General features: G+C 51.7%; 1 protein-coding gene across 5 annotated transcripts in view; it reads right to left on the reverse strand.

The window, feature by feature from the left end:
* Positions 1–10,362, reverse strand: part of PXYLP1 (2-phosphoxylose phosphatase 1) — an 88,480-nt gene extending 78,118 nt beyond the window's left edge. Inside the window, exons 1-2 of one of the 5 annotated variants that reach the window (XM_069563740.1) lie at positions 10,217–10,356; positions 9,590–9,739 (exon numbers count right to left, since the gene is read on the reverse strand). The gene's annotated coding sequence lies outside the window, so the exon portion shown is untranslated. Of the gene's footprint in view, positions 1–9,589; positions 9,740–10,144 lie in introns of all 5 variants that reach the window. The other 4 variants (XM_069563770.1, XM_069563747.1, XM_069563762.1 and 1 more) reach the window with 4 other exon arrangements.
* Between the last annotated feature and the right edge of the window lie 279 nt (positions 10,363–10,641).

The raw sequence follows: 10,641 nt of genomic DNA on the forward strand, positions 1-10,641 counted from the left end.
GAACATGGCCTGAGTCAAGAGTGATAATGAGGAACTTCCATTATTCTGTTGGCCCAGTTCCCAAAGGTAGGAACAGAAGCTGGGATTTAAGGCAGATAATCTGGGAAGAAAGACCATTTCTGGCTGGAGCTTTCTTAGCACAGTATTTCTTTCCAAGACAGACACCTCCAGTTGCCCCTCAATATTCATTTATTCCTTACTAACAGAATCCTGATTTGGTGGGGTGGTTGTGGGCTTCCCTGGCAGCTCAGTTGGTAAAGAATCCACCTGCAATGCAGGAGACCCCGGTTCGATTCCCAGGTCAGGAAGATCTGCTGGAGAAGGGAAAGGCTACCCACTCCAGTATTCTGGCCTGGAGAATTCCATGGACTATATACAGTCCACGGGGTCACAAAGAGTCGGACACGACTGAGCGACTTTCACTTTCACTTTGGGGGTGGTGGTGAGGAAGTGTCACAGGCATTGTCAGCTCACCATAAAATCCTTCTCCTCTTTCTCTTAGGCACTAAGCTGGACCACATTTCCCAGCCTCCCTCATGGGAGGTATGGTCATGTGACTGACCCCTGGCCAATGTCAGTGGCAGCAATTCTCTATCAAGTCTGGCCCATAAAATCTTTCCATCCTCCATCTCTCATGTTCCTTCCTCTTTCGCTGATTGATGCAAACAAGCGTGACAGCCTTAGGAGCTTGGATCCCTGAACCACCTTTTGGGAAAGAGCTCCTACCTCCCGTATTAGGAACAGCCATTTTGGCCTCTGTGTGAGCAAACAGTTAATGTCCATTATATTTGAGTCATTAAATGTACAGCAGACCCTTGAACGTGGCTCCACTTACAGACAAATCTTTTTCAATAGTAAATACACTACTACACAATCTGAGGTTGCTTGAACCCACAGATGTGGAACTGTGGATATGGAGGGCCAACTACAGTTACGTGCAGATTTTTTACTTGGGGGTGGGGGAAGGTCAGTGCCCCAAACCTCTGTTGCTGAAGGGTCAACTGCATTTGGTTTGTTTGTTTCAGCGGTGAGCCTATCTAGCTCCTCTAAGCAGCAGTGCGCCCTACTAAATACTCATATGACCCTTTTAACTGGGAGTGGCCGCGTGACACAGTTTTGGCCCTGATACGTTAGAGGAGGGCTGCTGGATGTTGTGGGGGAAATGTCTGATAAAAGGTATCAAGGTGGCTGGCATTTCCTTCCTGCAGCACCCATTCTGCCATCATGCAGAAAAGGCCAGGAAAAAGAACGGTATGTCAGTTCAGACAGATATCAGCTGTTGAAACCAAAGCCAGCAACCCCCTACCTTCAAACATCTTGTTACACAAGAAAAACAAACCATTCTTTATTTAAGCCACGAAGGTAGGTTACTCTGTAGCCAAACACAAGGCTGCTTTACAACCACTCATTCATTCATCCATTCATTTATTCACCCAACCTTTATTGAGGCCTATTTCATGCCAGTTCTTGAGCTAAGGGAAGAAGATACAGAGATGAGCTGGGTGTAGCCCCTGCTCTCCTGAAGCACCCAGTCAAGCTGTGGAGACAGGCCCACGGGCAGACAATCAGAATGCAGTGGGAAGGGATGCTGTGGTGGCACAAGATGATCTGGGGGCTGTGAGCAGTGGTGGTGGGTGAGCACGGAGGCAAGGAGTTCCCAGCTCCCTTTCTGGCACTGGACTCAGAGCAAACACCCCCTCAAGCTAAAAAGCAAACAACAAGAATGTGCTGCGCTGGGCCGAGCCAATTGCAATTACTTACAATGGTGTTGAGTCCCTAAACACCATCAATTAATGCAGCTGTTTCAAGGTAATCAGCAGTCATTAGAGCAAGATGCTCAAGAGGAGAATATAAAAACTCACACGCCGCTGACTTAGACCTGCTGGAAAGTCTGTGAACCGAGAATGAGACAGGCTGCCTTAGACCCTTAGACCCTCCTGCCTGCTGACATTAGAATCTCTCTTTCTCAAAGATACAGTCATTTTTCACCTTGAAGACAGAGCCCAGGTCACGTCTGTGCCATGACCTTCAACCATTAAGAACTGCAGTGGAGACAAATTGGCAACAAAAATCAACCCCATCTGGGAAATCAAAACCAGAGAAGTCAGAGCAGTTGGGGAACCAATTGGAAAGTAAAGGTTCTCCTCCTTTTAACTCAATGCTGCCTACACGCAAATAATTTTTCTTTTTTAGTGGATGGTATTATTGGCCATTTCTTTACTTTCCAAGTATAGGGAAAGTATTTTAACAAAAAAAAGACAAAGCCTCATTGACCTCAGAATCCAGAAGTTTAAAAATAAATAAACTAGGACTTCCCTGCTGGTACAGTGGATAAGAATCCACCTGCCAGTGCAGGGGACACGAGTTCGATCCCTGGTGTGAGAAGATCCCACAGGCCATGGAGCAATTAAGCCCAGGCATCACAACTATGGAGCCAGGGTGCTGCAGTGACTGAAGCCCATGAGCCTGGAGCCTGTGCCTTGCAACAGGTGAAGGCACTACAGTAAGAAGCCTGCGCACCGCAATGAAGACCCAACAACAGTGCTGCAATGCTGCAATGAAGACCCAACACAACCAAAAAAAAATTTTTTTAAATGAATAAAATAATCAGGTTCCTCATTAAGAGGATTGATTATCCGCTTTCCAGTCTGACTGCCGACTTATGAGTACAAAGAACTCCAGTGGAGACCAGAGGGTATGCTAATCACACAGAGCAGAGAGGCACTCGGGTTCTGAGGCTGCAATCACAGGCTCCTCTAGTCCTCCCCGCAGCGCTGGAGGCCATCACTAGCAGGGCAGGCTGCCACACTGGAGTTCCTCTGTAGAACACACGGAGCAGCTGAGGGGGAGGTCTGAGGAGGAGGCACCTCCCCTTCCGGGACCAAGTATTAAACTCAGGCCTGTTAACACTTTCCCAGAGGCTTTCACATCCAGAAGGTTCCAGCTATGGCAGACACAGGACACATGACAATGTCAAAAGCACAGGCCCAAAATGGTATCACTTGTGCTAAAGCCCACGATCCCAAACCTAGATTTAATATTTGACCTAACTGCGATTTCAGCCTCCCCCAGGTATGCTATCCTAATGGGCCAGCTTGGAGTTTTCTGGCCAGCACGAATGAGGCGATCTGTCACATGAGTCCTCTCTATCACCCAGAGAAAGCAGAGATAAACTATAAGATAGACCCTTGCCCCTTACCCAGAAGAACGCAACTTGGCCTGAAACAACCCTGGATTTTCTTTTGTTAATAGCCTCCTTGCCACTCCCTCGCCCTACTTATAAAAACCATCTCTTTGCATAGCCCCTCAGAGCGCCCTTCTGTTTACCAGATGGGGTGCTGCCCATTCAGGACTCTTGAGTAAAGCCAATTAGATTTTCACATCTACTTGGTTGAATTTTGTTTCTCCCTAGTAGTCTGGCCTTCTGCCTCAGGCTAGTCCCTGACCTGCTCTCAGGAGCAACTGTGCCATTTGTCACTCGGAGAGCTGGGTCTGGTGGGATCACGGGCTTCCACGGTGATGGACAGCAGCCCAGAACAGCGGCGAGGGCATCCGGTGCCATCACCCAAGACCAGGAATATGCTGGCAAACCAGGTGAGTAAACACTGAGCTCACAGTCTCTTATCACGCTTCCCGCTAACAACCTGAGGCCAAGAGTGATAGTTAAAACATGAACAACCAGCATGTGTCAGACATGGACGGGTGAAATGAGTGCCTGTGTTTAGCAGCGGGCAAGGCCACGTCACCAGAGTATACCAGCTCAAGTATACCACTGTGCCCCACCCCTCCTGCCTCGGTCAACCCTTCACAGGCTATACTCTGGCCTCTCGAGGCCATAAAAGGTGGCCTGGAGTCAGGTGAGTGCCTGGGAAATGCCTCTGCTATTATTCCTGTCCTTCACTGTGAACTTGAGTATGATGTCCTCCATTCTATGGGCAGGAGGCTATGTGTATCTTATCATCCTATATCCATCATCTCAGTGCAGTCGGCTGGTATGAAAAATGTTTTGCAACCCACTCCAATATTCTTGCCTAGGAAATCCCAGGGACAGAGGAGCCTGGTGGGCTACAGTCCATGGGGGTCACAAAGAATCGGACATGACTAAAGTGACTAAACAGCAAGAGCATTAGGAATGAATGGTTAAAAAAATAAAGACCAAAAAGAAACCACAGCTAATATTTAAGCATGTACTATGCATTCTAAGTCCTTGTCATGTACTGTCTCATCTCAGCTTCACAGTAATACCATGAAGTGGGTATTATTATCATCACCTTGGTTTTACAAAAGAGAAAACGGAGGCATAGAGAGGCTGGGTAACTTGTCCAAGGGTACAAGCCTAATGACAGATCCAGTCCGGCTTCAGGGTCTACACTCTGACCCACTGCACTGTGCTGAGTACACACCCATAGGAATGTTACCATCAGGAAGTCATCAGAGAACCTCTGACACCCACACGCCCTGAAAAATCCTTCCAGATGGTTTCTGATGATGCTGAGCATATACTGTTGTTGTTTGACTTACAGAACATTGTAGAGAAAAGTAGTACTTTTACCGCTAAGCAGGAGACCACCTGTAATTTTTACATAACTAAGTAACCACATTGAGTTATCCAGCCACTGTGGCAGGAAGATCTGGGTACATAGTATTTCTCTACTCAAGAGATCTGAATTCTAGGGGGGAAGCCTTTTAAACAGCCTGTGGTCCAATGTCCCCATCCCTAAGAAGATCCCAGACCTGCCAGAAGGATTGAACAAGATCATGGACACAGCTCCCTGTTTAAATGGTAAGCTACTACATAAGCAAAACATATGATCATAATGATTAATATATTTCAGTAAAGGGACAGATAAAAATTTCTATACCTATCAATATATACTTGTCTAAATTCTACGTTGTGTATACTTCTACAGAAGGTCCTATTTATATCTCTTCACATTTCAGTAACAATGTTTAAAGCTTAATTTACTTCTGTAAGCCTGGGTCCTTCCATTATTACTTCTGAGCTTCCAGACATTTCTACTTTATCTTTAATAATTTTACCTTAATCTTTCATCTTAGAAGCATAAAAAGTTAATGAGGCAGTAAATATCTTACTCTAACTTCAGATTCTTCTATATTAGCAGCTGACACAATTAGCAAGCAAGAGCTTCATTTTACTTTATAATTAAAAAGCTCAAAATGATACTGCTCTGTCTCTGAAGGCCTGGAGTTTGGTGTCGGATCCAAGAATGAGGTGGATCTAGGAAAGTAAGCTGTGGTTTCTGTCAGTTGGAAAGACACATGTCTCCATGTAATTGAGGGGTAGGACAAATAGTATTCAAACTATTTGTAAACTGGGTGTAAATGATGATGCTAACCACAGACAGGAGTGGAAAGGAGAGGAGGGGGAGGAAGTATCAGAACCAGGAGCAATGATTTTCATCTTAATCTGTTCTTTCAAGCTATGGTTTCTATGCTATTGATTGTGGCTCTCTCTGGAAGTTGGTTATACACAGAAGCAGAGAGAGTGGTAAGCAGATGACAAAAGGATGCCTCATAATACAAAAACATGAATGCATAAGTTGGGGGAGTGACTATGCAAACACAGAATTTTCAAGTTCCTAAGTTGCTACCACTAGATATTTGAGTTGCCCAAGCTCTCCTCCATCCTCCTGCCAGCACAGAGGTGGCTCGATCAATGTGTGTAGCGAAGGAAGATGGGGCTGGGGGAGGTGGTGGCGGGGGTTGGGGAATAGGGACCGGGGTGCAGGGAGGAGCCCTAGATACTCCTGATGGAGCACTGCTTGCAGCCAGAAGGCAGCCTAGAGGACATGGGTGACGCTGCCTCCAGCTGCAAGAACTACATCACAAGGCTCCTCCGAGTTCTTTCATCATTAACACCCGCTGTGTTCCTGAGATGGCTCCTCTCTTCATTACTGATAGCCCTGCTTCTTTCCCAGAGCCAGTGGCTTCCCTTACAAAGGCCCAAGAAGATTCAGAGCAGCCTCCTGGCTCTAGAGATGGAGGCTACTTACTATGCTGGAGGCTGCAGCTCAGTGAGGCCACCCTGGCCCTCCTGCCTTTTGCACTCAGACGGCAGCCTTGCAGGATCTCCAGGTTGAGGGGCTTTGGCAGGTCCTATTCCACTTGTGAGGCTGCCCAGGAGGCTCAGGAATAATCCCAGGGAGGCTGCCACAGTCCTACCAGAAGGCAGCTGTTGCCTCTTTTCCAGCTGCTAAGCACAGGTACATGCGAGTGTGCTCAATTGCTTCAGTCTTGTCTGACTCTTTGAAACCCTGTGGACTGTAGCCCACAAGGCTCCTCTGTCCATGGGAGTCTCAAGCTAGAATACTGGAAAGGCTTGCCATTTCCTCCTCCAGGGGATCTTCCCTACCCAGGGATCGAACCCATGTCCCCAGCGCCACCTGCACTGCAGGCAGATTCTTTACTGCTGAGCCACCAGGGAAGCCCCAAGCACAGGTTCAGACCATCCCAGCCGGCTCTCTTTTGGCCACGCCCCTCAGCATCCCAGGTGTGAGCTGGCTCCCCCAGGCTGAACCCCAGAGCAATGTCGCTGTCGCTCAAGCTACCTTTTCCAAAGGGGCACACCCCTCACTCACAACTTCAGATGGATCCGTGCTCTCCCACCTCCCTGGGTCCAGCTCTCACCCAGCTTTCATGGCCTCCTAGGAAGCAGAACAGTGGGCCTGGCACACCTTATTTCTGGTAACTGTAAGGCCATTTTCCCTATCTCAGCGAATTTGCTCCTGATGGTAACTCCTCCCTCAGAATGTGGGCCCACGGACACCTTATCCACCAACCAAGAACCTCGTTCCAGCGCTGAAGTCTACCCCTGGGAGTTTTCAGAACCTTGGCTATTCTGTCATCCCTTTTCCTACTTCCTCCAGATAGCAAGCTTACTTTCTTCCTCTCTCCCTCCCTCCCCTTCTCTCTCTCACTTACAGACCTCAGGCATTAATTAAGCCTCTTCTAGAAAACAGCTGCAGGAATCCTGGGTATGAGCCAGACCTGGAGGCAGAGACAGTCCCGGCGAGGAAGATAAGCCCACAACAGTTTTGAACCTACAAGTAGTGCAGGTTTTCTCTTCCAAATGACATTCCAAATTCCAATCCTTTCCAGATTCCTGAAAAAAGGGGACACAGGCTGCTCCCACCCCTGCTGCCTCTGGCCATTCTCTCCAGGGCTGGCCTTTGATAAAGGCGGCAGAGCTGGACTTTGATCCACCTGCCAGTGGGTCATAGCCACCCCCCACAGTCAGAAACACCTTCCCCAAACCAGCCTCTCTCTCCTCAACAGATCAGCAAATCAGATTGTCAGAAAAGTGTAAGAAGGAGTGTTCTTAGCTCTCCCCAGGGAGATGAAGCTCTCTCCTTCACCTCCACTGGAGTGAAGATGGTGTGATCTGAAGCAGTCAGCAGGACTCCCCACAAGTGGCTTCCCCTTCATTATGCACAGGGATGAGGGACCCTGAACGGGGCTGCGGCCACAGCTCAAGGCCCTAGAGGTCAAGCTGTGGAGCACTCACCCCTCACTAGGGAGCCTTAGCTCCCCACGGCGGCCATCACCTTCTCACTCCAATCATGGCGTGAAGACAACTTCTTTTCTTCCTGGAAACTTTGGAGTCCCCCCTGAGTTAGAGACCCAGTTGTCAAAGTTGGACCCATAAATTATGCTCTCTGCCCTCAATACACACAGAAATGAATGTCTCCACTCAGATATTTCTTTAAAATTTGATAAACGATAACATTTCGGAAACAGTGAAGCACAATGGAAAAACATGGGCTATGGACACTGATAGCCTGGACTCAGGAGGGACACCCACTTATTTACTGAACAAACACTGAGTACCTGTCATTTAGAGAGTGGAAGCCTGGGCGCTGGGGGCTCAATGATGGTTCCACCTTCCTGGGTAGTGGGGTATCTGATATTCAATAACTCAACACACAGCAGCCTGGGGAGGGCTGAAGAAACACCCACAGGAATTTGGGGGCACTCAGAGGGAGCCAGCCCCAGTGTGACCGGGGGCCAATTACTTACTAATTCACTATTCAATGGTGAAAACTACTGAGCTAAATATTCTTCAAACCAATCACTGAAAAGAAAGAGTTGCAGATACCTCGGTTCTACAAATGCTCTGCTGCGAAGGCAATGGCACTCCACTCCAGTACTCTTGCCTGGAAAATCCCATGCATGGAGGAGCCTGGTAGGCTGCAGTCCATGGGGTTGCTAAGAGTCAGACATGACTGAGCAACTTCACTTTCACGTTTCACTTTCATGCATTGGAGAAGGAAATGGCAACCCACTCCAGTGTTCTTGCTTGGAGAATCCCAAGGATGACGAAGCCAGTTGGGCTGCCATCTATGGGGTCGCACAGAGTCGGACACGACTAAAGCAACTTAGCAGTAGCAAAGGCCCAGTGGCCCACCTAGTCCCCGGTGCACAAAAGTAGCCTCCCAGGTATCAGTGATGGGGGGCTGGCCAGGAGCTAACCTATAAAATAGACATGCCTCCTACATATCCTTTCTAAAACATAGTCGTTGTTTTGTCCTGTCCTACTCTTTTGCGACCCCATGGATTGTAGCCCGCCAAGCTCCTCTGTCCATGGGATTTCCCAGGCAAGAATACCGGAGTGGGTTGCCATTTCCCTCTCCAGACAGGTATTGAACTCCTGTCTCCTGCATTGGCAGGCGGGTTCTCTACCACCGAGCCACCAGAGAAGCCCTCTCTAAAGTAGGCAATTCATTCAATCCAAAAGTTAATGAAAGCCAGGAGAATGGATGGGGTGGGTTCATGCACTGGTTTTCTGACTGTCACCCTGCATTTCCACCTCTCTCCAGGAAACTCGAGGTTTTTCAAACCACCTGTGTTTTTAAACCCTCTTCCCAGAGATGTCCTAACAGCGACCCAACACCTCCGAGGAGGAATTGTTGCCGAACCGGGTCCGCAGTCACCCCACGTTTGTGAGGCCGAGCACTGCGTGTTCCACACTCGGGTTCATCCGCGGGCCTTCCGCAAATAGCAACAAATGTCCCCAACTTGTGGAGCCTTCTTGAGGCTCCCTTAGTCGCCCACCCCACGCTTCCCCTTTCGCACGCGATCTGATCCCACAACTCTCGTGATTTTACTTTTCGAATGCTTACAAAGCACCCTGTCTTCCCACGAAGGCACTAGCCACCCGGGCAGGGATGTCCTCCCCACCCCCAACCAAAACGCCCCGCCGAATTGGGTAAAATATGGCTCCAACGCCTCCTGCACCGCTAAACCTTCAACCACCCACCCACAGGTAGGATTCGAAAGACCGCTGCAGCCGCCAAGAACGCGGCCAGCTAGAAGCACATCCAGTTTCGCGTGTATGACAAAGCCGGCTGCTTTAAAAGGCTGCGACCTAGACAAGTTCCCGAGCAAGAGCAACTGCGGGGGGTGGAAACCCCGCAGTCCTGATTTGAGCATCCCGGAACGTTCACCCGCGCGCGGAGCTACCCCTCCGCGGGGCCCCGGGACTCCCGGGGGCGCCTCGCGCAGGTAGCGGCCGGAGTAGCCGGCCCCACCGCCGAGGAAGGCCGCCGAGAACTTGCTGCCGTCTGCTTACCTGGCGACCCGCGGGCTCGCGGCGGCCGGGGAAGGGGGATCTTGCAGGGAAGCTCCAGTTCCGGCTGCAATCAGGCAGCAGGAGTGCGGGGGCCGGGCAGGCGCGGGCCGGAGGGGCGGGACCGCGCACCGAGGCAGACGAGGTGCGGAGCTGGAGGTGGAGAAGCGGGAGGCGGCGGGGTCTAAGGGACGCTCCCGCCGGGGGCTGCGGAGCAAGGACTTGGGAAAAGGGCGGCGGGATCCTAGGCCGGGTTAGGGGGCGCTGGGGCTAGGAGAGAGGGCGGCGGATCAGAAGGCGGGGACTGGGATCCGGGCGCGGGAGCTGAGGGGGCGGCTTAGGGAGAAGGAGCGAGTCCGGGGCCGGGGTTTGGGGAAGAGGCGGGGATGGAGGAGGGAGCTTAGTAGCCGGGTTCAGACCGGGTACTCGTAAGCGCGCCCCTGACCTCCCCTGCCCCGCACCCCTCTCCCACCGGAGTCACTGCCCGGTCGTCCCGGCCTTGGCGCGTTCGGAAGACCCGCTTGGTGTCCGAGCCCGAACCCCAGGACACCCGCCCACCTCGAGCCTCAGTGGGAGGCTCCGCTCAGCCTCAAAGGCAACCGCCTCGACCGCGGCCCGCGCGGCGCTCACCGCCCATGGTCCCGGCCGGGCCCGGCTCCGCCGCAGCGCGCCCGGTTCCGCGCTCGCCGCCCGCTCGGCCGGGCGCAGCGGGAGGCGAGGGCGGCGCGCACCGACTTCGGGCAGCGCGACGTCTCGCAGCGCCCCCTACTGACCTCGCGGCGCTCGGAGCCCGGCCCGCCCCGCGCTGGGCGCCCTCGAGCTCCGCCCCGGAGGCGGCGTTGCGGTGCGGCCCGGCACGCTAGAAGGGAGCGGTGGAGAGGACACTGACCGGAGGAGGCCAATACAGGCCCCAGGGACGGGACAACCATCGGAGATCTCGGCGGGCGGAAGTCGCGGTCACGGCATGCTGAGTGCGCGGCACCGCGGCCACCTGAGCGCAGGGCCTCTGCGCGCCTAACTACGCCGGACTCCGGATCAGGAGTGGACGCACGCCT

Source organism: Ovis canadensis, chromosome 1 (genome assembly GCF_042477335.2).
Source record: "Ovis canadensis isolate MfBH-ARS-UI-01 breed Bighorn chromosome 1, ARS-UI_OviCan_v2, whole genome shotgun sequence".
NCBI classification, from domain to species: domain Eukaryota; kingdom Metazoa; phylum Chordata; class Mammalia; order Artiodactyla; family Bovidae; genus Ovis; species Ovis canadensis.